This window comes from Mobula birostris, chromosome 21 (assembly GCF_030028105.1).
Source record: "Mobula birostris isolate sMobBir1 chromosome 21, sMobBir1.hap1, whole genome shotgun sequence".
NCBI classification, from domain to species: Eukaryota; Metazoa; Chordata; class Chondrichthyes; order Myliobatiformes; family Myliobatidae; genus Mobula; species Mobula birostris.
Genome location: NC_092390.1, coordinates 8,206,362 through 8,219,819, shown reverse-complemented (window position 1 = coordinate 8,219,819; position 13,458 = coordinate 8,206,362). Strand labels below are relative to the sequence as shown.

At 44.8% G+C, this 13,458-nt stretch overlaps 1 protein-coding gene across 3 annotated transcripts in view; it reads right to left on the bottom strand.

Moving 5' to 3' along the window:
- mfsd13a (major facilitator superfamily domain containing 13A) overlaps nucleotides 1-13,458 on the bottom strand; it is a 42,706-nt gene that overhangs the window by 28,956 nt on the left and 292 nt on the right. Inside the window, exon 2 of one of the 3 annotated variants that reach the window (XM_072238905.1) lies at nucleotides 742-846. The exons of 1 other annotated variant lie outside the window; for it this stretch is intronic. The gene's annotated coding sequence lies outside the window, so the exon portion shown is untranslated. Of the gene's footprint in view, nucleotides 1-741; nucleotides 847-4,648; nucleotides 4,680-13,458 lie in introns of those variants that run through there. One more of the 3 variants, XM_072238906.1, reaches the window with a different exon arrangement.

Genomic DNA, 13,458 nt, shown 5'->3' with positions numbered 1-13,458 from the left:
AAAGCCACACAGCTCACTGTTTACATTGATGCCAGGTTACCTACCGAGATGCCTCCTCTATTCCTATCTTTATACATACAGTTCTCACAAACATCGCGACTGTGAGCTTCCCTGAGCACAAAGAATAGGATTAGTAGGTTATTCAGATTCTTAAGCCTGCTTTGCCATTCAACAGCTACATCAACCTCAAACATCACTTTTCTGCCCTACCTTTATATTACCTCCTTCTCCTCCCAAAATCCTCACTATACAGAAGTCTGTCGATCTGTTTTCAACATGGCAGAGACTGACAAATATTTAAACTGCAAGTCAAGCAGTATGGGGAGAGAGCAGGAAAGTAGTACACAATCCAAGCTTGGATCAACTATGATCTCAGCGAACAGCAGAGGAAATCCAGAGGACCAAATGGCCCGATTCTAATTCCCCCATTCCTTTTGGGTGAGATGAAACCATGCATGTGGAGCATTTGGACTTTCAGAAGATTTCCGATAATGTCTTACACAGGTGATTGGTCAATAAAGTTAGACTGTATGGAATTAGGGGATAATATACATGTGGATGAAGAGTTGATACAGGCCCTTCTGAGGATTCCATTCTGTAACTAGCTGGATCAGAGCTTTAGCAACAACTCCTTATAAGCAATGTCAACTATTTGTTTGAGGGAACCAAATGTCCCAGAACTAATTGGGAAGCGAGTAGCGTGGAGGACAAATAACAGGCTTCAAAGGAAGATGCACTAACAGGAAAAACATGGTGAATGCCATAAGCACAGGAGATTCTTCAGTTGGTGGAAATCTTGGGCAACATGCACAAAATGGTGGAGGATCTCAGCAAGTCAGGCAGCATCTATGGAGAGGAATAAACACGATGTTGAACATTTTACAATGTGGACAAATCTGTGATTACTCACTTCAGTACAAAACAGAAATAGTTTGTATTTTGTCAATGCAAATTGAAACTCTTTAATTTGGCACCACACCACACAAATTGTCGCCTGATCATATTCTGAGTAGGAGAACTTTTCTTTTTGGTAAAGGTACACCCTGGGTTACCAAAGGGTTCTCAAAAGTCTCAGTGACTCAGTCTCCACAAGTCATAAATGCTGATGTCTGAGATCACAGTAGCTGCAGGTTAGTACAGATCTTGGTTAATTTTAGATCTTAATTAGAATTAGCACTACAGACTCAAAACCTGTTGGACCACAGCTGTTAGACCAGTGAGTTTCAACCAAAATAATATTTGAATAAAGGTACACACATCAAAGTTGCTGGTGAATGCAGCAGGCCAGGCAGCATCTCTAGGAAGAGGTACAGTCGACGTTTCAGGCCGAGACCCTTCATCTTCCTAGAGATGCTGCTGCCTGGCCTGCTGCGCTCACCAGCAACTTTGATGTGTGTTGCTTGAATTTCCAAAATCTGCAGAATTCCTCGTATTTACGTTTTTGAATAAAGGTACCTGGGTTTCTTTTATACGCAAGTTACTCAAAGCTATATGCAGATGCAGCCACTGCTTAGGAAGAAAAATGGTGTGTTGACTTCTATTTCTGGAGGATTTGATGAGTGCCACTATGATTACGTCTTACAGCAATTATACACAGCTGCTGCACAGAATGTTGGTCTTACTATGAAAGAATTTTCTTGCTTTTGCAGTATAGTAAGCATTCAGCAACCCAGTCACTGGGATCACAGGTCTGTTGTATGAGAGAATCAACAGGCTAGGCATCTTCTCTGGTATTTAAAACAATGAGTGGTCCTCCACTAAAATACAAAAAAAGGGTTTCAGGGCATTAAATGACAAAGAGGATGTTTCTCCTGCCCGAAGAGTCTTAAGGGTTTATCATTCTGAAAATCTTTGAAATTCTCTACCCCAGACATTCAATTTATGACTAAACATATTCTATATTTTGGTGTCATGAAAAATGCACTAGCACCCAGACCGCACCACACCACAGACCTGAGAGGAGACTAGGAACATAATCACTACGTGGTGAAAGAAAAAAAACACTTCTATCTTCAGCTAAGTAATCATAATAAATGTTGAAGATTCCTTCTGTGCAAAAAAGATCACCCTTTTGTCAGTTGTCTGTTTAACATAAACAATCTTACTTTTACGGTTCAATCCGTTCTGGTTATCTTCAAGTTCTGTGCCAAACAGTCAGTTATATTGCAAACAACAGGAATTCTGCAGATGCTGGAAATTCAAGCAACACACATCAAAGTTGCTGGTGAACGCAGCAGGCCAGGCAGCATCTGTAGGAAGAGGTACAGTCGACGTTTCAGGCCGAGACCCTTCGTCAGGACTAACTGAAGGAAGAGTGAGTAAGAGATTTGAAAGTGGGAGGGGGAGGGGGAGATCCAAAATGATAGAAGAAGACAGGAGGGGGAGGGATGGAGCCAAGAGCTGGACCGGTGATAGGCAAAAGGGGATACGAGAGAATCATGGGACAGGAGGTCCGGGAAGAAAGACAAGGAGGCGGGGGAACCCAGAGGATGGGCAAGGGGAATATTCAGAGGGACAGAGGGAGAAAAAGGAGAGTGAGAGAAAGAATGTGTGTATAAAAATAAGTAACAGATGGGGTACGAGGGGGAGGTGGGGCATTAGTGGAAGTTAGAGAAGTCGATGTTCATGCCATCAGGTTGGAGGCTACCCAGACGGAATATAAAGTGTTGTTCCTCCAACCTGAGTGTGGCTTCATCTTTACAGTAGAGGAGGCCGTGGATAGACATGTCAGAATGGGAATGGGATGTGGAATTAAAATGTGTGGCCACTGGGAGATCCTGCTTTCTCTGGTGGACAGAGCATAGGTGTTCAGCAAAGCGGTCTCCCAGTCTGCGTCGGGTCTCGCCAATATATAAAAGGCCACATCGGGTCGCACCTGACGAAGGGTCTCCACCTGAAACGTCGACTGCACCTCTTCCTAGAGATGCTGATTGACTGGATACAAATTTCAAACAAAAGCTCACATGGTTTAAAACAAGCAAGCCTTTATTTTTCTGCTTGTCATTCGCAACTCAAAAGATTTTTAAAATACTGAAATTAAACATTGAATGGAACTTAAAAACGCAAACAACAGGAATTCTGCAGATGCTGGAAATTCAAGCAACACACATAAAAGTTGCTGGTGAACGCAGCAGGCCAGGCAGCATCTCTAGGAAGAGGTACAGTCGACGTTTCAGGCCGAGACCCTTCGTCAGGTGCGTCCCGATGTGGCCTTTTATATATTGACCCGACACAGACTGGGAGACTGCTTTGCTGAACACCTACGCTCTGTCTGCCAGAGAAAGCAGGATCTCTCAGTGGCCACACATTTTAATTCCACATCCCATTCCCATTCTGACATGTCTATCCACGGCCTCCTCTACTGTAAAGATGAAGCCACACTCAGGTTGGAGGAACAACACCTTATATTCCGTCTGGGTAGCCTCCAACCTGATGGTATGAACATCGACTTCTCTAACTTCCGCTAAGGCCCCACCTCCCCCTCGTACCCCATCTGTTACTTATTTTTATGCACACATTCTTTCTCTCACTCTCCTTTTTCTCCCTCTGTCCCTCTGAATATACCCCTTGCCCATCCTCTGGGTCCCCCCCCCCCCTTGTCTTTCTTCCCGGACCTCCTGTCCCATGATCCTCTCGTATCCCCTTTTGCCTATCACCTGTCCAGCTCTTGGCTCTATCCCTCCCCCTCCTGTCTTCTCCTATCATTTTGGATCTCCCCCTCCCCCTCCAACTTTCAAATCCCTTACTCACTCTTCCTTCAGTTAGTCCTGACGAAGGGTCTCGGCCTGAAACGTCGACTGCACCTCTTCCTACAGATGCTGCCTGGCCTGCTGCATTCACCAGCAACTTTGATGTGTGTTGTAGTCAGTTATATTGCCTACTTTTATTATATTTAACAGCTGGTCAGATTGACTTTGCCATTATCCCATCCTGTATTGAGCAAGGCACTTAACCACACATTGCTCTGCGACGACACCGGTGCCAAGCTGTATGGGTCCTAATGCCCTTTCCTTGGACAACATCGCCGGCGTGGAGAGGGGAGTCGCGGCATGGGCAACTGCTGGTCTTTCATACAACCCTGCCCAGGCCTGCGCCCTGGAAACTTTCCAAAGCACAAATCCATGGTCTCATGAGACTAACGGATGCCTATTATTGGGAAATAAGCGACAATGATTGGCTTCTACTGAAAATAGTCTCGCTAAACAGTAAGCTGGCCATTTCTTGTAATAATTAAATGTTTGTACTTTCAAGAAAGCAGGCTAATGAAGAGCTAGTTTCACCTTCAGATGCCCTATTCTTTTTCCAAGTTTACACCCCGCTACATTTTAATTTCCACATTGCAGCTACAAACAGTTCTTCTGATTCAATATCCTTAACCTAACTGAATGAAAATTTGCTGCACTTGCTACACCAAAGTCCTGGCCGAATTCCAACTCTGCCACCTGTTCCAACACCCTCTTCAAAAATCTAACTCTGAATAGCTTCTAATCGCTTTGCAAATATCTCACCTGATTACAATCCTGAAGCAATTCAGTACATTGCTATAAAGGCACAGTTTAAATATTTTGTTATGCTTGCAATGTTTCCCAGGAAAGCACAAAAGGGACAAAATCAACAACCGCCTGGTAAACAAAAACTGAATGCCTACCTCACTGCCTTATTTCAAGAGACCAGTGTTCCACTCAATGGCATCAAACCAACCTTAGGAAAGATGAAATAAGCATTATATTTTCTCTCAGCAGCACTGGGATGGTAATACACTTGTGTTAGCTTGGGTCAAATCTAACTCTTTGGTTTTTGACCCAGTTGCTGGTGGTTTGCAACTTCATTTCAGTGAAGTAAAAGGAGAAAAACTAAGGAACCAAAGAAGCTGGACCTTGAACCTAGCTGACTCAATCTTGGCTCATACAATCCTGCTCTCTACTCATATCTCTTCCAAAACTAGATTTAAACATGTTCTAATCTTAGAACATAGAACACCACATCGAAGCAATTTGCCCCTTGGCCCACCGTGTCTGAATCGACCTTGGTGCCAGTCTCACCAGTCTCATCTGTTTGCACATGGGCCACACCACTCCATACCTGACCTGTTCCTGCAAATGTCACTATTGTATCTGTTTCTGTCACCTCCCACTGTGTAAATAAAACTTTCCCTTTACACTTAAACCTATGGCCGCTGATATTTGACATTTCCACCATGGGAAAGAGTCAACATATCCTCTCTGTGCCTCCCTTAATTTTATATAGGTAGTACTTCCATCAGATGCCTGTCAGCCTCTGCCACTCCAGAGAAAATAATTCAAATCTGTCCTTCAGCCTTTGTTTCTTCCACCTATCACCCCCCCAGTTTACTTCATCTCCCTCTCCCACCCACCTGTAGTCCTTCCCACCCCCTCCCTTCTTATTCTAGCGTCTTCCCTTTCCTTTCCAGTCCTGATAAAGGGTCTCAGCCCGAAACAACAACTACTTATTCATTTTCATAGATGCTGCCTGGCCTGCTGAGTTCTTCTAGCATTTTGTGTGTGTTGCACTCAAATTTGTCCAACCCCTCTTGATAGCTAACACACTCCAGAGAACATCTACACCCTCTCAAAAGCCACCACATCCCTCTTAGCGTGACAACTAGAACTACACAGAATACATCTAACTGAAGTTCTAAAGAGCTTTCTATTCAATGCCTTGACCATGAAAAAACAAGCATGTCATACACCTTCTTTATCACCCTGGCCACTTGTGTCCCACTTTAAGGGAGTTATGCTCTTGCATCAAGATCTGTCTATAGTTTGGTGCTCCAAGGGTTACTGCACACCTTCCTCTTGCATTTGCCCTCCCAAGTACACCGCCTCACATTTGTCCAGATTAAACTGCAGCTGCCTCTTATCTGCCCAAATTTCCAACTGATTTGTACCCCGCTATCTCCTTTAACTACCTCTCAATCTCCAGCTTTCATGCAGTTTGCAAACTTACAAAGAAGGCCACCTAAATTTTCATCTAAATATTGTATTATAAAACAAACAAAATCGCAGCACTGATTTTTGCAGAATAGTTTTGGGCGCAAACCTACAATCAGAAAACACCCCTCCATTACTACCTCAATGTGACCCAGCTAATCCTGTATCCAACTCACTGGTCATCTATGAGACCAGTCTTCAGGATCAGCCCACAATAAGGAATCTTGTCAAGAGCTTCAAAAAAATGATCAAACTTTTAAGCTAGGACCTCTGCCATAAAGAGCAAAACATTTTCACCTTGAATGTATTCATCGACCCCACAGATCTCAGAGACAGAAAATGGCAAGAGTCATGACTAAGAGAAGAGTACTGCAGGCAGGATGTGTAGAGCAGATTCACCAGAATGTTGCCTGCAATGCAAGATTAGTTATAGGGGGAGGTTAGATAGGATAGGCTAGTTTTTCATTGGAATGATGGAGGCAGGGGTTGGGGAGGAGGAAAGGGTAGAAATGACCACTAGTATTCAGGTAATAGAGGCATAAATAGGGTGTATCTTGAACATCTTCCAATCTCTTCCACAGAGAGTATAGGTTTAAAGGAGGAAGGTGGTTCAAAGGAGGTTGTGGAAACAGGTGCAATAACTATATTTAAGCAGCATTGAGACAGACTCTTCAAAAGACAGTGTGTAATTGTACATCGCCCTGAGCATACAAATGGGATTATTACAGATGGGTATGGAAAATGTTGGCCAGTTTCTGTGTTGTGTGACTCTTTCTGAAGTGCTTCCTCGTCTGTTAATGGACAGCCCCTTATTCTGAAGTTATACTGCCTAGTTTGAAGTCCTCCCTTGACTTCTTCCTAGCATCCACCCTATCAGTGGCTCTCAGAATATGTTTCATTATAATCAGCACCAAACTTATCAGCTTCAGCAAGTAGAAACTCAATCTACTCAACCTCTCTTCATAAATCAACTCTTTCATAAGAACATAAGAAATAGGAGCAGGAGTAGGCCATCCGGCCCATCGAGCCTGCTCTGCCATTCAATAAGATCATGGCTGATCTGTTCATTCCAGGAATTAACCCTGTAAATCTTCACCACATTCCTTCCAAAGCACATAAATCCTTTCTTAGGCAGAGAAACCAAGATTGCACCTGGACTTGTGGTGCCACCTCGTCAACTCAGTGGTGAGAAGACTGTGGATGCCAATTAACAATTGTGTTCAGGTCTACTACAGCGATCAAAGAGCCCACTGTGTACCAATTCACACTTTTCAGATGGGCCCTCAACATTCAGGAATGCAACCAGCCCCTGTAAAACAGTGTTTCAGAGAGGATTAGCTTATTCACATCAATCCCACTTCCCCAGGATCCACCTGCCAGTTCTTGCTTCACATCTTGCTTCTACCTTTAACATACTAGCTACCTTCCTCTATCTTTTAGTCCAGATGAAAGGTCTCAACCCAAAATGTCCACTGACCATTTCCCTCAAACAGATGCTGCCTGACCTGCTGAGTTTCTCCAGCATTTGCTGTTGCTGGGGATAGTGGCAGTTTCTTCCTTCCCCTAACACAAGTGAAAAGCACAAATGCCATTGCAAAGGTGGCATGGCAGCACCCCTACCTTCATAGAACAGCCTGATCCCTCCCAGGCAAAGCCCTTTCCACCACTGAGTACACAGACATGAGGTGCTGCCACAAGAAAGCAGCATCCATGAAAGACCTCCGTGAGCCAGGCCATGTCCTCTTCTCACCATTAGGCAGTAGGTACAGAAGCCTTTAGCCCCACACCCACTCGGTTCAGTAACAGATTTTACCCTACAACCATCAGGCTCCTGAACCAACGTAGATAACTTCAATTAATTCTGTATGCTTTCAAGAACCCTTTACTTGTTCCCAATATTATTTTTGTGCACAGTAGGCCTTTTATACATTGGCAGTTTGTCGGTATTTATGTATAGCTCTTCATGAAAGTCAATTATATTTCTCTTTTTCCTGTGAATGCCTGCAAGAAAATGAATTGCAAGACAGTACAAGGTATGTCACATGACCGGCAACAATGAACATAGAATCGAGTCAGGTTTTATAAAAAAACAAACATTTATTAAACTCTGCTCCAAAAAAAAAGTGAAATGTATTTGAATGACTGGCTTAACTGGAAGTTAACCACTATACGGCAACTCTGGAACAGTTCTTAAAAGGGTAAATGTGAAAACAGTTCTTAAAGTGGTAAATTCGAACACAGTTCTTAGAATGGTAAATTCGAAAGTCCAAGAAATTTATACAGTCAATTAGGAGAGTCTTTCCTGAAGTAAATAATTCCTCGAAGACGTAACGTTACTGCTGATCCCAGCCGGAACCTGCCTTGTCCGCAGAATTCACAATGACAGAAATAAAACGGTTTAAAGGAACCGACCTTTTCCGCTGGAGAACAGACACTGCACTATCCTTCCTACATTAGCAGGGGATATCTCAGTTGCAGGTCACTTTTTCTTGATCGAAGATTCAATAAAGGTCGATCCTCTCCAAAACCGCCAAACGATATCAGCTTTACTCAACTGGGCGAATTCCTGTACTTTGGTAAGGTCTTCACTCTCCAGTACTACTTGCAATAGAAAGTAGAACTCCACTTTGAAACAAAACTGCGTCATAAGCCGAATATGCAGCAAAACGGAGTATCTAACACAAAACTAAACTGAAAACTAGCTAGTCATCATGTGACCTCATTGGCGGGAAAATCACATCATGTGACCTCTGCAAGACCATTACACAGTGCTCATTAGACACTCAATTACATCATGGTCATAAGACAGTCACAAGACATCCATGAGGTATGTAACAGGTAACATAGGTTCTTTGATAATAAATTCACCTTGAAGAGCACAACATTGGAAAAATTGCACTTCAGTAACATCCCTTAACACAAGTGGCTTACAGCCAGCTAGCACTTTGGAAATACAAAAAAAACAAGGCTGCATAGCAGAGCCTCATGTGCAGAATTGTAATAATGAACAGATCGTTGTTTTGTTTTGCTGATTGAAAATTAAATGTTAGCTAAGGGGAAACCTTTACGCCGGTTTCTGAAATTGTGCCATGGTGACTTGGATAGGTTGGGTGAGTGGGCAAATTCATGGCAGATGCAATTTAATGTGGATAAATGTGAAGTTATCCACTTTGGTGGCAAAAATAAGAAAACAGATTATCTGAATGGTGGCCGATTAGGAAAAGGGGAGGTGCAACGAGACCTGGGTGTCATTATACACCAGTCATTGAAAGTGGGCATGTAGGTACAGCAGGCGGTGAAAAAGGCGAATGGTATGCTGGCATTTATAGCGAGAGGATTCGAGTACAGGAGCAGGGAGGTACTACTGCAGTTGTACAAGGCCTTGGTGAGACCACACCTGGAGTATTGTGTGCAGTTTTGGTCCCCTAATCTGAGGAAAGACATCCTTGCCATAGAGGGAGTACAAAGAAAGTTCACCAGATTGATTCCTGGGATGGCAGGACTTTCATATGAAGAAAGACTGGATGAACTGCGCTTGTACTTGTTGGAATTTAGAAGATTGAGGGGGGATCTGATTGAAACGTATAAAATCCTAAAGGGATTGGACAGGCTAGATGCAGGAAGATTGTTCCTGATGTTGGGGAAGTCCAGAACAAGGGGTCACGGTTTGAGGATAAAGGGGAAGCCTTTTAGGACCGAGATTAGGAAAAACTTCTTCACACAGAGGGTGGTGAATCTGTGGAATTCTCTGCCACAGGAAACAGTTGAGGCCAGTTCATTGGCTATATTTAAGAGGGAGTTAGATATCACCCTTGTGGCTACGGGGATCAGGGGGTATGGAGGGAAGGCTGGGGCAGGGCTCTGAGTTGGATGATCAGCCATGATCATAATAAATGGCGGTGCAGGCTCGTAGGGCCGAATGGCCTACTCCTGCACCTATTTTCTATGTTTCTATGGTATCTTTTACATCCAAAAGACAAAAAGCCAGAGTAAAAATGTAGAACTGAAAGGTGAAATCTCTGGTACTGTGGCACTCACTCTATATAGGAAATGGTTATTTTGCCAGAGTGGAATATGAAACTGCAAGCATGTGTAACCATCAAGTCCAACATGACACATTATGAATGAACTGGATGGAATGTCCGAGTTGTTTGGGTCTTACCCAATAGCTGAATGGGATGAGGGAAGGAATGAGGAAAAAGTGGAAGTTAAGAAAGCAAAAATAAACGCTATCCAAAACATTGCCATAAACTTCCCTCTAAAGTGTACCTTCCAAGTAGCTCATCACAGTGTATTTTAACCATACAAGAATACAATGCAAAGTATACTAAATATCATTTGCTGTTAAGGAATCTCCAAGTGTAGAATTTTAAATGAAGCTTATTTAAGAGAACATTTTAAGACACCTAGTGAGCATATCAACCTCTGCTCCTCGGCCATCAAAATTCATCCACATCTTGTTAACCTTCAGTTATTTTAATGCTCAATTTCCACCCTCTGACTCTGCACTCATCAGCCCCATTCCCAACAAGCAACTACTGGTAGCAAAACCCTACACTGTCATTAAAAATGTCTGATTTCACCATCCACTTCAAAACACTTAAAATTATTAGGTTTCCTGCTAATAATCCTTTGGATCAGGAAATGCCAGCTGGAGATTCATTGTGGCCTTGTAAAACACCTTGTCATGCAACTCTAGTTATCACGCTGTTGAATGAGAAGGTATTAGCATTGGCTGCATTTTGAGGGAATAAGCAGGGACTAAAATGATAAACTCCCAAAAAGAACTGAAAGCAATTACAAATAAACAGCCCAGGATGCACACACACCTTTGACTTGTCTGTAATACACACACTGCTTACTTTCATTGACAAATTACCCTCATGTGACAAATCGCAATTTCGAAACATGAAAGTGACTGAAAGAGTACTCTAAGTCAGGAAGTTTCGATCAAGACTTGAGCCATGCGTAAACAAGACAATCATGTAATCAGCAACAGAATGGCTCCAAAGCAGAAACAGGAATGAACACATAGAACAGGAAACTAAAAGCTTGACATAGAAGCAAACGTGCTATTATTGAAATCTTCTGAAAAGGCTGGTGGGCGTGGGTGCTGGAAAGGGATGGAAATGCAGAATAGTGAGGGAAGTTTTATTAAGAGTTTATGGAGCTTGCCAACATAAGCTAATGGGTCATTGTCAAAATATGTTGGAAATTTAAAAGGCAGTGAATCGTGAAATGCTCTACCCAAATGTTCTGTGGCAGCTCATTCATTGAGTATACTCAAGGCAGAAACTGACAGGCTTTTAGGTATTAAAGGGATCAATGGAGGTGAGCTAGTGCAGGAAAGTGGTGCTAGGTAAAATATCAACCATTCGGATTGAATTAGATAAACAGGGAAAAGAGTCTACTCCTGTCTTAGTTGATATTCTTATGTTCCATCATCTGTGTATCAATTACTCTGAAGATATTACTCAGAATCAATTACTCAGAAGATATTTGCTTTGATGAATGCTGTACTTTAAAAAAAGGATTTTAAAAGTAGTAACTTTCACAGGCTCCAAATTCAGCAAGATGAAAGGAAGACAAACCCCAAATTCTCATCACCCATGGGGGCAAAGACCCCAAGAGCTTCTCCACGCTCCTAGAATAGGTCCACTCATCCTCCCTTGTTCCTGATGTAATAGTCCCCAAAACCTCTGCCTCCTTTCCCTGTTCCAGTGTGAGCAAACAAGAGAAGCCCCCAGGTCCATTATCCCAGACAAAACCCCTCTCCCTTCCCTGTTACTGTGAAGAAAAAAAGTCTCCTCGCTCTTCCTGTCCCTTCTCTGCACTCCTAGTCTAGCCCTGTAAATAATATGGCCAAGAAAATAGACCAGGTCCTCAGCGACTTTACAGTGGCTAAGAAAAGTCATCACGTCTATATTGACCCTCATCAATTTTTACTGATGGACCAACAGAACTGGCAACCGTTCTGTCCAAAACGGCAAATGGTTGCCGAGAGCTCAGAAAGTGTGCCAGTCCTTCCGTCCATTGACCGTCTATAATCCCCACTGCTCCAGCACAGCAGCCAACATACTCAGACCCTCTCCACCTCGGACACCCTTCCTCCTCCCCTTTTCCACACACCAAAGATACAGAGCTTGAGAACACAAGGCTCCTGTTATAAGACCAGCGTACAGACCTTTAGTAGAACAAAGACAAACTATCGCTGAATCTACCTTGTCATGGTGCAACCTGCACTGCACCCATAAAACTAACACTATGATCAGCATTCCACAAATAATATAATTACTATATTTCCCCCTTTAAGGTATAAAAACAATCTTTAGATGACATTTGTTTTTCAGTACAAATAACAACAAACCAAGTACCAAGTATCTCATCTCTCCTCTCTTCCCTGGTTATTGGGTAGAAGCCCCCAGACCTCCCTTCCCTTTTCACGTGAGGAAAAAAGCCCCAGACCACACACCCCTTCCTGATGAAGGGTCTCGGCCCACAACAGTCGACCACAGATGCTGCCTGGCCTGCTGAGTTCTGCCAGCATTTTATGTGTGTTACACCACCAGCAGCCCCCCCCCACCTTGTTCACTGCGAAAGCCCCCAGACCCGCCACCTCTCTTCCCTTGTTTTTGGGGAGAGCTGCCTGATCCTCCCCTTCCTCTCTAGATCTCTGTGGGACGCCCCCCTCCTCTCTCATACTCCACAGGATCCATCCCTCGCCCCTCCTCACCCGTACCCATCCCAGCCCCCTCACTTCCCGTACCCCCACTGGGCTCAGCTGTCCCCCCTCTCCTGTACCCATCCCACCTCGGCCCCCTCACTTCCCGTACCCCCACAGGGCCCAGCTGTCCCCCCTCTCCCATGCACATCCCATCTCAGCCACCTCACTTCCCGCACCCCCACAGGACCCAGCTGCCCTCCTCTCCCGTACCCATCCCACCTCGGTCCCCTCACTTCCCGTACCCCCACAGCGCCCAGCTGTCCCCCCTCTCCCATGCACATCCCATCTCAGCCACCCCGCACCCCCACAGGGCCCAGCTGTCCCCCCTCTCCCGTACCCATTCCACCTCGGCCCCCTCACTTCCCGTACCCCCACAGGGCCCTGCTGTCCCCCCTCTCCCATGCACATCCCATCTCAGCCACCCCGCACCCCCACAGCGCCCAGCTGTCCCCCCTCTCCCATGCACATCCCATCTCAGCCACCCCGCACCCCCACAGGGCCCAGCTGTCCCCCCTCTCCCGTACCCATCCCACCTCGGCCCCCTCACTTCCCGCACCCCCACAGGGCCCTGCTGTCCCCCCTCTCCCGTACCCATCCCACCTCGGCCCCCTCACTTCCCGTATCACCGCAGGACCCAGCTCGCCCCTTCTCTCCCATACCCTCCTCAAGTCCCGTACCCCCGTAGGGCTCAGCTGTCCCTCCTCTCCCGTACTCATACCACCTCGGCCCCCTCACTTCCCGTACCCCCGCAGGACCCAGCTGTCCCCCCTCTCCTGTACCCAT